Source organism: Giraffa tippelskirchi, chromosome 8 (genome assembly GCF_054371585.1).
Source record: "Giraffa tippelskirchi isolate mGirTip1 chromosome 8, T2T-mGirTip1v1.2.pri, whole genome shotgun sequence".
Lineage (NCBI taxonomy): Eukaryota > Metazoa > Chordata > Mammalia > Artiodactyla > Giraffidae > Giraffa > Giraffa tippelskirchi.
In genome coordinates this window covers 130,486,173-130,499,884 of record NC_137282.1, presented here as the reverse complement: position 1 = coordinate 130,499,884, position 13,712 = coordinate 130,486,173, and the positions used below count along the sequence as shown (strand labels likewise).

General features: G+C 43.0%; 1 protein-coding gene and 1 pseudogene across 4 annotated transcripts in view; one reads left to right on the top strand and one right to left on the bottom strand.

The window, feature by feature from the left end:
* MOCS1 (molybdenum cofactor synthesis 1) overlaps window positions 1-13,712 on the top strand; it is a 386,238-nt gene that overhangs the window by 186,519 nt on the left and 186,007 nt on the right. The gene's annotated exons all lie outside the window — the stretch shown is intronic.
* LOC145517084 (formin-2 pseudogene) lies at window positions 10,577-11,174 on the bottom strand (annotated as a pseudogene).

Here is a 13,712-nt window from a genome sequence, read left to right as displayed (position 1 = left end):
CAAGTGGGAACCATAAGATGAAGTAAAACTCAACTCCTACAGCTGACTGACTAGGAAATCCATGTCCAGAGGGATTAGAAGTAGAACTTGAGAGGCACCTTTATGTCAATGTCAGCCTACTCAGTTCATGTCTAGGTGCTGTCAGTTGCCAATGGAATGAGTAGTCTTGATGAGAAGAGGTCAGTGATGTGTCTCTAACTAGGGTTTCCCTAGATTCAGATGGTGACAAAAGTGGGCATCCTTGAGTTAGGCAGAACTCTCAAGATAGTTTTCTTGGCCATCATCCCTCTAAAATTTCAAGGATTGGAATGGTCACTGAGAATGTTGCCCCTTTGTTCCTTACTCCCGCCTTTTCATTTATTGAGGCAAAATGAGTTTCCAGTAACTCATGCAGGTCCAACTCATCTTCCAGTTTCTGCAATAGTCAGTACAAACTCTCTTACTCAATATTTGCATCCAGCTTTGACAACTTGAGTAGCCTTCTACGCACCCTTTCTAAAACATCTTACAAAGTGAGAGCTGGAGAAGCCCTGCCTTTCTATCTTAGCACCAAGTACCACTTAAATATCTGAATACCTACAACATGCCAGGCACTGTCCAAGGGTACTGGAGTGTACATCCGATATGCTGGTTGAATCCTCTGGAATTGAAAGTACAAGAGATTTACTGGGCTAATGTTAAAGGGAGCCTGAAGTATGCAGAGAAAAGCCTTCAGGCTACAAATTTAAGTCTGATGCTTACACAGGAAGGCTCAGACCACAGCTCAGTCTAAGAAGCAGCAGCAGTTCAAATGTCCCACGGGAAGAGTTCTGACAGTGAGCAGAGACGGTCAAGCCCTGGACTCCTGCCATTCTGATGGAGTACCCAGAGGGTGGCTTCAGCTCACATGCTGTGGTGGAGCCCTAAGGTGTTGGAGCTGGAAACGGTCAGTTAACTTCACTCCTCACAGGTGTATGAAGTCCCTTCTTAAGTGGGAGTTTGGATGGCATGCCTCTATGGCTGTTGCAGTCCACCCTTGTGCCATATGAATGTAGTTCTCCACGTATGTTCAAGGAACATGCATGTTCAGGGTCCTCCAGCACTCCAGTGTGCGTCTCCTACTGGATGAAGACATAGAAATACTAGTGGGATGACTGATAGCCCATTGCTGCAGTGAGCTTCTGAGCCACCGCTAGTATTCACTCCCTCACTGTGCTGTACTCATTCTCTCTTCCCTCAGAGTTCACCTCTGTTGGTTTTCATGGCTTACTTAGTGATATGACCCAAACCTAAATTCCTAAGGAGTCTGAGCCCTTGACCATATACTATTTGGGCTGAGTGGCTGTTAGTCACTGTTGGTCAAGGCAGGACCAAAGGGTGCCCAAATGGACCACGTGAGTTCCATACTTCTCTGCCTGCCCTCACTACATAACGAGGACCATGCCTCCTCCCCGTGAATCAAGTGTCTTCTCTTTTCACTGCTGGTCTCTAGACACAGGAAGTCCAAAGTATCCTAGAAACATCTGTAGCTTGTGCTTCATTGGAACCCTTGCAAAAATGAAACCCCTTTGGGACTAGGGCCTCTAACACTTCTGTGACCAGGCCTGTGGAGGTACAAAGTCCTCTGGTGGGTCACTGGTAGTGAAAGTAAGGGGGACCACTTTCTGCTTGGCACCCTTGGTTCCCAGGCCCATGATACCTTCTATTGAGGCACAAAGATGCATCCTTGGTGATGCCTTGCCATCATGGCAAAGGAATGCCTCTGACCTGACTTACTGGCTGTGCCTTCAGTTGGCAGCCTCCAGGTGGTGGTTTGTGACACCAGTGGGCCACATTGTCATGGACTGTCTCCCACACCTTCACTGTATAGAAGAGCCTCTGGTCAGATGTCATGTTATATGGGATTCCATGACTGGGGATCAGACATTGTGTAGGTCCCTGGCGGAAGAATGTTGGCTGAGGCTCTGAGCAGAATGGGTAAACTCATATCCAAAGTTGGTGTCAACCTCTAAGAATTCATCGTTGGCCTCTCTGGGATGGAAGGGGGTGTAAAGGAATTAACTTTCTACAAAGTGGTTGTTAGCCTATTCATGGAGGCCTAAATCAGAGGCTTGGTTGGCCTCCATTGATAGCAGGTCAGACATTCATAGGTGGTGGTACCTAAATCGACCTTGGTGCGTGGGAACCGTGCTTTTGGGTTCTTGCATGGCTGCCATCTCTGCTGCCCAGTCTATGTATTTGACTGTGATGGCATTTGGATGACCAATGAAGCTGACTGATGCCAACTGTTCAAATTATTTTGTCAACTCAGTTAAATGCTAGTCCCACGTTGAATGTATTCGGATAGGCATTAGCGTGTGCCATGTCTTTACACTTTGTGCCATCTCCCAAATGTTCTTCTACTTGCATCTACCCCAGACCACTTTGCCTCTGATCCTCCAGTCTTTCTTCCAGACCACTGACCAGGTTACCTGCTATTGCCTGAAGGTCTGTGTATATCCTTACTTCAGGTTGCTATTCTTTCTATGGTGTACTCCTCAAAGACACACAACCGGGGAGATTTTCCCTCACCACTGCATTTCTGGCCCTAATTTTTTGAGGGAACCTCCTTATTGTCTTCCACAGTGGCTGTACCAGTTTATAATCCCACCAACAGTTCACACAATCTCCACATCCTTGCTGGCACTTGTTATCTCATTGATAACCATTCTAACAGATGTGAGATGCTGTCATCTCCCATTTTGACTTGCATTTCCATAGTGATTAATGATATTGAGTACTTCTTTGGTACCTGCTGGTGATTCACATATCTTATTGGGAAAAGTGTCTATGTCTTTGCCCATTTAAAAACTGAGTTTATTAATTTGTATGAGTTTTATATTTTGGATATTAACTCCTTGTAAATGTTTTCTCCCCATTATGTAGGTTCTTTTCACTTCCATCATTTCTTTTGCTGTGATGAGGCTTCTAGTTTCTAGTCCCATTCGTTCCTTTGTTTCTTATACCTTAGATATCTTATCCCAAAAATCATTGCCAAAACCCATGGCAAGGAGATTTGCTCTTAAGAGTTTTTCGGATTCTGGTTTTACACTTAAACCTTTGAGTGTTTGTGAATGGTGTGAGATAGTATGTATAGAAAGATTGATTAACTTTCCCAGCACACTTATTGAAGAGACTGCCTTTTCGCCATTGAGTATTCTTGAGCATAAGTGCATGCTTTTATTTCTCGGCCCTCAATTGTTTAAACTGGCCTATGCCTTTCATGTCAGTACCATATTGTCTTGACTACTACAGCTTAATGTTATGACCTGAAATCAGATGCCTCCTGCTTTGTTCTTTCTCAGGATCACTTTGTATTCAAAGCCACCACTGAGTGTGTCCGTCCTCTTCAGCTTACCCGTCCACTCTCAAACTTAAATTCTTTCTTCCTTCAACTGGTCATAGTGGACCTCAGTACATCATAGGTGTGAGCTTGAGGGGTCCTCAGACAATTGGTATGGGTGACAAGAAGAATCTGGGCCACCTGCCTTTGCACCTCATGCTCTCTGATGTTTGGATTCAACTCTGGGCATACCATTTTCATCTTTTAATGGATAGTTCCTGAGGCTGGACGAATTTGGTCTAGTTGTGCTAATTGACCCCAGATATATGCCTACTTGGTATCACGTGAATATGGTTTCCTCTACACCAGAGGCTGGTAGTACACCAACCGCTTCTTATAGCATATGGTTGCCTGCATCAGATGACATGACTAGGCTTGTTAGCCCTAGGAGGCCCCATTTTGTTTGTTCCTCTGGGGCTTGACTTAAATTTTATACTGTCAAGTTCTCATGGACAATTCAGTTCATAATCCCCTATTACAAACTTCGATAGGCAATTACTTATGTCTATATGACTTGATTCTAGACACATGCAAACACTTGTGAAAATGTTACCACAATTAAGGTAACAGACTTACCCATCACCTCACTGGATTGTATGGTCCAGGAGGCAGGGGTGCTTGTATCAGAGCCTTAGATATACTACAGCATCTTTTCCTGTCCTGGGATCATCTCAGAATTAACATTCTATTTTATGGGCTAAAGCAATATTCCTATGTTTAGTATATATTTCTGGAACCTAAAAAAAATCCTACATGGTGTTGTAGCAATGAAGGAAACACATCTTATGTCTAACACAACTTGTGTCTTATTCTAGAGGTGGTCACATTACTCCCAGCCCTGAACCTCAACTTTTCCTGAAGGGGCAGGTCCCTGAATCTTCACGGGGGTATAACTTCCATCCTCTAAGGGGCACATATCTTAGCAAGGCTTCCAGCATACTATCCATTTCTTACACTGTACAATCAGTGTGACTCGATAATAGATGCATGTTCTAAGATGTCCAGATGGCCTAAGCATTCTGCATAGATTATGACAGAGCCTGAAAGGTATCACAGCCCTGGGGCAAATCTCTAATTGTATATTAACAATTCCACATGAATTCAAACTGGCTCTGACCCTCTCTTGTGATGGAGAGGGAAAAGAACTTTCACCTTAAAATTGACTACATACCATATGTCAGAGGTCTAATTCATCTGCCCTACCAAAGACGTCTCTGGAATGATAGCAAGTAGGACTGACTACTAGGCTGACTTTATTATGGTCATTGAACCCATCTGAGTTCTACACAGTCCAGACTGAGTTACATGATGCTGTCACAGAGAGCAGCAGCCCTGAAGCCTTCATCCTTAAGGCTGGTGCTAACACGTGTCAACCTGCTACTCCAAAGTGTGACTTTATTCACTCTTGACCAGGGGTTGGCTAGCTATAGAAACTTCTACTTGGCATTTCCTGCTCTGATAGCAAGTTACTCTTTGGTCCAAGAAGCCCATGTATGGGTTACTTCAACTGTTCTGTCCCTGCCAACTATACACTCAAGAGACAAAGGATGAGCTCTGAGTGAGTGTATGGACCCAGCAGACCCACTGAACCTCATGCTCTGACCATAACCCCATTTATTATCTGGACCCCTTAGGCTCATACTCAAAGTTCTTATGAGACTTTTGGTTTTGAGGTCTTGATAGCTTGGACTTTATGTCCAAGTAAAATTTAATGTCTGAACATTAGTAACCGACTGCCCAGTTGGTGTCTTTGGAGAAGAACCAGAGATATACTTGATGCAGTATGCCAGGAACCTGGCCACTTTTTTAGTCAACAGATTACAGGTTTAAAAACTGTTCATATCTGGGAAGTGGCTAAGACACTGTAACTCTGAGGCAGCTTCCCCCAGCCTCCTTTTCATGCTCGCTTGTGTGTAAATACAGCAGCATCTGTTGGGAGCTGCCATTATGTTTTGCCCCAGAGACTTAATCATCTCTGACCTTTCTGTGGGACAAGCTACCCTTTTGGCTACCCTTCCACCTTTCTAGCGGATATAGTGATGTCTCCTGGTTAAATGCTACCACTAAGCATTTGTTTTTCAGAGTCCACCATGTTTAAAACTGTTACTGAACCCAGCTTTGGGACTGCATCTCCTATCAACAGCCTTAGTCTGTAGGAGACATGCCAGTGAACTTAGTGATATGGAGTCCTTATCACTCCATTGTTGATGGCCTTGATTAGTGATGATCCATGTGTCCTTTCGTGGAACAGAATATCTGCTGGCCTTGCATAGTTCGGCCATTCCGGTATACTCACCTCCCCAAGCTGTTTAGTGCCGCCTCCTTTGTGCCAATTTAGAAGGCTAGAAAAAGGCATCTCAGATTGGCTTAGATGACTCTTCAAGATGGCCAATTCTAAGAATGACTTTGCCCCATTCTGTGGGGTCGTTGCCAGGGTTTAAATATAGTATCCTGACATTGCTCCTAAGTTTTACATTCTGGCCCTTTGAAAAAGCATTCTCAAAATCCAGCCAGAGAAAAGTTCCTCAAACCTCCTGATGGTGCTTGTTTTCTAGTTCTGGGGATATAATTGCTTTCCTCTAGGCCCAGTCGGACACGACTGAGCGACTTTACTTTCACTTTTCCCTTTCATGCGCTGGAGAAGGAAATGGCAACCCACTCCAGTATTCTTGCCTGGAGAATCCCAGGGACGGAGGAGCCTGGTGGGCTGCCGTCTATGGGGTCGCAAAGAGTCGGACACGACTGAAGCGACTTAGCAGCAGCAGCAGCAGCAGCAGCAGCAGGCCCAGTACATCCTGAGATTGATGAAGCTTGGGAATGCTGAGATTTAATCCTAGTTTTAAGCCTGGCATCCAAGAAAGGATGTCTCTTTGTGGGGCAATTACTGTGAAGAAGAAGCCTTTGCAGTGTCTTTCTGTCTGTGGGAAGGCTACCTCCTAATAGAGGTGAGTCATCTCCATAGGCTCTGAGGGTGTTGGTTCAGGGCTATTGGAGAATCACTCCTTGGGAGCATATACCCAGATGTTCCCTGGCCTGTTTCACAATCCCTAAGTTTTTCCACCCAGGGCTCTGATACTGTAGCAGACTCAGCCTTGACAGCACTCAACCATCTTTTAAGCTTGATGAATTTCAGTTTCTAAATTTGCTTCTCAGCTCTATCTGCTCTCCCACAGGAGATAAGGGTTTCTTACAAGATAAAGGTCTTTTTACCAAAAAGACCCTCTGGTTTTCCTTGGTCCTGATCATGGAAATGCCTGTTACCTCATCCTTCTATAGTAGATCATCGCTTAACACAATGTAGTAAGTAGCCAGTTCCATTTTCCCTGTACTTTAAGGCCTGAATCACTGCCTTGGCCAGAGAACGCCGTCTCCATAGGAGTCTTCCTGTCAAGTCACTGTTGATGATATTTCCAGCCATTGGTTTGTCACTTTGTGTCAGGAGCTAGTCATGCCACACAAGCAGCTGGCATTCAGTCTTCTTCGCTATTGGGTCAGTAAGGTGTTTCAGTCCTCAACCACTTAGTATCTCAGGCTGTTCTTATCAACTATGCTGGGTCCTTTGGAAAACAGATGTTGCCAAACAGAGTCGGAAGTATAAAACTTACAGTTGATCAATACCTATAAAAGACAAAGGGGAAAGGGGGCAGGCATAGACCAGGTTCAGCCTTCAGATAATGCTGATCCAGCACCTGTGAAAGGAGAAGGGAAGGGTGGAAAACTGGGTGGGAACAACTCAGACCACAGTGCATCCCCGAGAGAGCCTTGGCAATCCCCCAAAGTTCTGGTGCAGTGAACACCTGCAGGTAGGAGTCCCTCAACTATCCTAGTCCCTGGCTGTGCTCCATACTCAAGACTGTAGCCTTATCTCATGCTGGGGTGGATCCCAGGAGCTGCAGATGGAGGCTGTTAGCTGTATTAATACTCTCTACAACTCAACAGCATCTTCTTTCTTGAAGTTCTCCCAGCATACTGCTTTGCCTGACTCTTACTAACCTAATCAGATGAGGTCCATGGGTACAGGATCTTATGCTTTCATGGGAGAAATGAGTAAGAGTCAAACAAGCTGCCTTTGGTTAGTGATACATTTCTTACTGGTTAAAATGAACAGGAAAGCACAGTTACCCAAGCATGGGTAGTCTAGGACTATTCCTTCAAGGAAGAACTATCCTGAGAGTGACAGGTAGAAACAGAGGGAAAGATAACACTTGGCAGGAACTGTGGAGGGCAGTGATAAGGTGGTCAGGAGTTCTTCCGAGATGACCCTTCCGTTTGCTCCATCTTAGATTTCTGGATCTTGGGCATATAGGTGCTCTAGCATAAAGTCACTTGAGATGGAGAACATGGGAAATAAAAACCCTGAGGCAGAAGCACTTTGGCATGCTTGAAGGTCTGAAAGGAAGCAGTGTGGCTAAAACTTAATGACTGAAGGGGAGAAGCAGGAGCACTGTGAAGAATCCTGAAAGGAAGGTGGGCTTCATCCTAGGAAAGCCTCTAGGAAAATTTCTAGCAGTGGAACAACATGAATGATTCTCTTTTCAAATCTTAAATCACTTTGCCTGCACTATTCGCCCCTGCCATCTGCTCATAGAGAAGCAGATGAAGTGTTGCTGGGACTATGATAAGGCAGTAGAAATGGAAATGTTGGGTAGATTTCAGAATATAACTTAGAATCCATCAAGATCTGCTCATGTCATTGCTGTATAGAGAATGATGGGTAAGGAAGAATTTAGAATGATCCCTACCTTCTTGTCTTGACATGGAATTTTTGGTGCTGACAGTAATATGGGAAAGATTAGAATAAAGTTTTTGGCAAATCCAAGTGGTTTGCATGTTAAACCTGAGATGCTTATCATGGCACCCACATGGACATGTCATGTAGATACTTGGATATGAGCTAGGAGCTCAGGGCTGTATTCAAAGAAAGGGATAAACTTAGGAGTTCTGTTCATTGTTCTCCATGGTTATGCAGAGAACTTGTCTTGGAGATGTAAACTGACCCGATCTCCAGGTTATTGACCTACTTGTAGTTCTTAATAACAGGTGGCAATCGTGGTTCCAATCAATTCATTTTGGGAAACAAAAGTCTCACCATTGGTTACTACAAAGATCTAGTATTGCTTTATGAATTTGAGGCAGTGAAGGTCTCCTAGAGAAGCAGGAGGGAATGCCCTGGGTTGAAGGGGCACACAGACCCCCAAAGAGCATCAGGCGTTGAGACACTACTCTTTGACTTCATGGATTGCAGCACACCAGGCTTCCTTGTCCTTCACTATCTCCTGGAGCTTGCTCAGATTCGTGTCCATTGAGTTGGTGATGCTATCTAACCATCTCAACCCCTATCACCTCCTTCTCCTCCTGCCTTCAATCTTTCCCAGCATCAGGGTCTTGTCCAATGAGTCGACTCTTTGTATCAGGTGGTCAAAGTATTGGAGCTTCAGCATCAGTCCTTCCAATGAATATTCAGGGTTGAATTCCTTTAGGATTGACTGGTTTGATCTCCTTGCAGTCCAAGGTACTCCAAGAGTCTTCTCCAGCACCACAATTCAAAAGCATCAATTCTTCAGTGCTCAGCATTCTTTATGGTCCAGCTCTCACATTCGTACATGACTACTGGAAAAACTATAGCTTTGACTATATGGCAATTTGGTGGCAAAATGATGTCTCTGCTTTTTAATACACTGTCTATGTTTGTCATAGCTTTCCTTCCAAGGAGCAAGCGCCTTTTAATTTCATGGTTGCAGTCACTGTCTGCAGTGATTTTTGAGCCCAAGGAAATCTGTCATTGCTTCCACTTTCTCCCTTCTATTTGTCATGAAGTGATGGGCCCAAATACCATGATCTTTGTTTTTTGAATGTTGAGGTTTTTTTTCTTTTATTCATTTTGTTTTCATATAAATTAACATCCTAGAAAAATTAAAATAGAAACACTAAATACAGTATTGCACATAGCAATCTCTGTTAAATGCCCCATTATATCATTGAAGTTCATACACACATGGAGGGTCTAAAGGAGACAGGAAGATGGCAGAACATCAACCCAAGAGCCACTACTGTGTCTGTGCACATCAACTAGTTGATGTGATTTACATAAATAGAAACATAGTTACAATTCAGATTTTCTTTTTAAGTTGTTGCTTCCATAATTGGTTTGCAATAGCAACAGATTCTCCCATTTATTCATAGTCATACCCCAACACATATCATTTTAAAAAATCTATTACTGTTAAACAAAGCCATCACAATGCTTCAGGAGTGACTTAAAGAAAACCCCAAACAAGTCACAATACTCAGGCAGGTGGGTTTAATGAACAAGTCTTAGGTAGATATCAATCCATCTAAAAGTTACTTTTTTTTGCCAACAGTCATGTTTGGCAACTTTATGAGGATCATTTAAAGGCACTGTGTCATTTTCTTTGAGAAGGGCAATGGTAAAAGTTACAGAGAGGCACAACTTTGGTTTAATTGACCTTTGCTGCAGACTGGCTTTATGTAGGTCCTAAAGGACATGGTTGATAAAGGCCTTCATTTAACTTAAAATTATGATTTCTGCCTATATTAAATGATGTATAGAAAGGGTTTTCCTTTTGCTATATTTTTTTTTCGTTGTATGATGAGTAAAAAAGATGATGATCTTCTTTCACAAATATATAGTTACAGAGACCAACCCAAGAGCTGGGAAAGCCTTATCCATGACATATAAACGGTACCTCAATTTTAAAATAGAAAATTTATATGTAGATGTGAAACTGATACAAATAAGTCACTAGAAATAACGTGTTAACCATAAATCGAAATGCAGTGACGTGGAGTACTGGTCATCAGGAGAAAGAATGTTTCGCTGTGACAGGGAATAGTCTCACAACAGTAAGTTGGAGGTTACTGTTCAACATGTTCAGAATTAATGCAGATACTGCCTCTTACACATGCTGTTTGGGTCTATTGGTAAAATACCATAAACTTTTACAAAAAGAAAAGGTGTCACATTCTCCACTGGCCTACTGCTTTTGCATTTGCATTTTTATATGAAGACAGTGTAGAATTCAACAATCAGTAAACTGTCTGGAAAACGTAAAGATTATGCAAGAAGCCAAGAAGAAACTTGATGAAAATGATGAAGAAACTTGATGAAAATGATGAGTTTCCTTTCTGCCCTAAGGCCGGCTGAACTCTGTGGAAGCGGCTGCAGTGACTCATTTTTGTTCTGCTTTTCATTGGTCAGGTTTTCATGCTTATTTTTGCTTTATTTCCAGTCATGTCTTGGTTTTATTTTATAGGGTGACTTTCCCTTTTTCTGCCTACACACCTCTTCAGCTTCTTCTACTCTTTCTTGTAGAATAAGTTTAGAGACTTTTGGAAGAAAGAGAACAAAATCAGAGCTGAATTCATGCCAGATACCAAAGAAAACGTTGGGGAAACTTCCTTCTCTCCAATTTTTGGTCTCATGAAGAAATAGGCTGTAGTCTCCAAAAAGCACTTATGAGTCTCTGTCAGAGAGTTCTCTGCTTCTTGGTCAATTTTAGCTTGAATAATAAATTGTTCCATGTTTTCTTTGAAAGGCTGGATGTGCTCTTTTGAGGACACTTGGTAAACTTTCCCCACTTCAATTTCACAGGCTCTCAGGTCTTTCTTGAGTTTTCTGAGGTCTTTTTGAAAATCTTCAAGCTTCAGCTGCAAGGTCTGAAAGGTCCTGGGGTTCGGGCAGTGGAAACACACACTGTTCTTTCCCAGCGTCATTCTCATAGAGAGCTTGAAGGGTCTCCAGGTCAACCACAGAATTGTCCAAGTTCACCACAGCGTGTTGTATATCTTTCATATCTAAGTGAAGGCTGCTGCTGCTGCTGCTAAGTCACATCAGTCGTGTCTGACTCTGTGCGACCCCACAGACGGCAGCCTATCAGGCTCCGTCGTCCTGGGATTCTCTAGGCAAGAACACTGGAGTGGGTTGCCATTTCCTTCTCCAATGCATGAAAGTGAAAAGTGAAAGTGGAGTTGCTCAGTCGTGTCCAACTCTTAGCGACCCCATGGACTGCAGCCTACCAGGCTCCTCCGTCCATGGGATTTTCCAGGCAAGAGTACTGGAGTGGGTTGCCATTGCAATATTCCAACTGCTTGAGACTTTTTGTTGCTTAGTCATTTGACAACCCGCAAGTACAAATCTTATACAGACACCAGGTCCTTCATGCTCCCGACTCCTCAGCTCGAATGTTGAGTTTTAAGAAGCCTTTTCACATTCCTCTTTCACCCTCAAGAGGGTCTTTAGTTTCTCTTCACTTTCTGCCCTTAGAGTGGTATCATCTGCATATCGGAGGTTGTTGATATTTCTCCCAGCAATCTTGATTCCAGCTTGTGATTTATCCAATCCAGCATTTTGCGTGTTGTACTCTGCATATTAGTTAAATAAGCAGGGTGACAATATACAGCCTTGACACATTCCTTTCCCAACATTGAACCAGTTTCATGTCTGGTTCTAGCTGTTGCTTCTTGACCTGCATACAGTTTTCTCAGGAGACAGGTAAGGTGGTCTGGTCCTCCCATCTCTTTAAAAATTTTCCACAGTTTGTTGTGATCCACTCAAGTCCAAGTCAAAGGCTTTATCACAGTCATTGAAGCAGAAGTAGATGTTCTGTAATTCTCTTATTTTCTCTGATTGAATGAATGTTGGCAATTTGATCTCTGGTTCCTCTGCCTTTCCTAAATCTAGCTTGTACATCTGAAAGTTCTCAGTTCATGTACAGCTGAAGCCTAGCTTAAAGAATTTTGAGCATTACCTTGCTAGCATGTGAAATGAGTGTGATTGTATGGTAGTTTGAACATTCTTTGGGACTGCGCGTCTTTGGGATTGGAATAAAAGCCAGTTCCCATGGGACTCTCAAAACTTGGTGTTTGACTTGGGCTGACAGAACCAAGGGATTTATTCCAGTAAACTAAAAAAAAAAAAAAAAGCTGGGTCAGCTGTTTCCTCGATAATTCCAGAGAGAGACTTCAGGACATGACCAAGCCCAGTGTAAAGTCACTTGTAAAAATAGAGTAGGCAAAGGTACCTGAACATATGTATTCCTAGGAATATTCTTTCAAAGAAAAACTATCCTGAGTTTGAGTGGTAGAACAACGAAGATTCAAGAAATGACCTGCAAGGTCATATTAGAAGTTGCCATGATTTGTTAGGAAAAACTAATCAGATTTGCCTCTTGTGCTTCTCCTTATGAAAATGATCATGTTAAAGACCCCCTCCCCAATGATACCCTTTCTTCTATTTAAGCAGATAGCATGACTTGGAACTAGGGGTTGAGACAGAAGCTCTGCCCTCCAAGGTAGGCATCAGTGTCTCAAACACTTTCAGATCTAGTCTACAGCAAAGACAACCACCAGAGCACTCTAGAAATGCCCATGCCAGAATTTTTGATTTCCTGTCCACTGTTGTATACCTGGGGGTGGGGTGGGGTACAGAAGAGTTAACAGGTAGAGAGGTCGAAGGAATGGATCAACTTGAGTTAAGAATGAAAGTTAAGGGCATTTATAATAGATAAATGGCAGATATTTGAGGCTCCTTGAAAGGGTGGTTAGAATTAACACGGTGTCTAGAGTTGATGCCACAGCCTTCTGAAGCACAACTTCCCGGACTGGAGGATGGCTAGCCAATTGTATTAGAGCCTGAACTCCTGGGGGTAGTCTGGGGATCAATCAGTATTTATAGCTTGACAATTAAAGTTTTATCTCCAAAATAGATATGAAACTAGTGTTGATATGAACTAGATTAAAAAAACTAGCATTTTTGAAGACTTGAGAAAGTTACCATTATTTGCTTGATATGTAAGGATCCTGTGCTTTATAAGCTGACTTTGGTCTGTTTGAAACCTCTGTGCTGAGGAGCACCTTGTAAGAGAGAGACTCTTGTTTGTTGGCGCAGCTACTTTATGAGCAAATTGATTTGTAGCTATTGTCTTCTAGATCTATTACTTGCTACTTATGATTAATGGCTCATGTATTAAGATACCTCTAAATAATCCCATGCCCTCAACATTAACCTATGCCAGCTGAAAGAGATGGTAATGTAATGGCTTATTCTTGAAATAAATCAGCTGTTAATCATCTGGGTCCACTCAGGAAGCTGGAGTCAAGTAGTTCAACAGCAGGATTTCAATGTGGGCAGCAAGCTACAAAGGTATTAAAAGCTGGAAGCCAAATGGGAAATAGTGACACAATCCAGACTAACAGCAAGTAGCCACTTCCAGCCTTAGGGCTAAAGGGTTGAGGTGGGGGAAGAAGCAGTGTCATGACTACAGTGGCAGAGACTGCACAGAGGCCTGAGTCATGCCAGGGATTCTAGGAGGAAACTGGGAGAAGAGAGGGT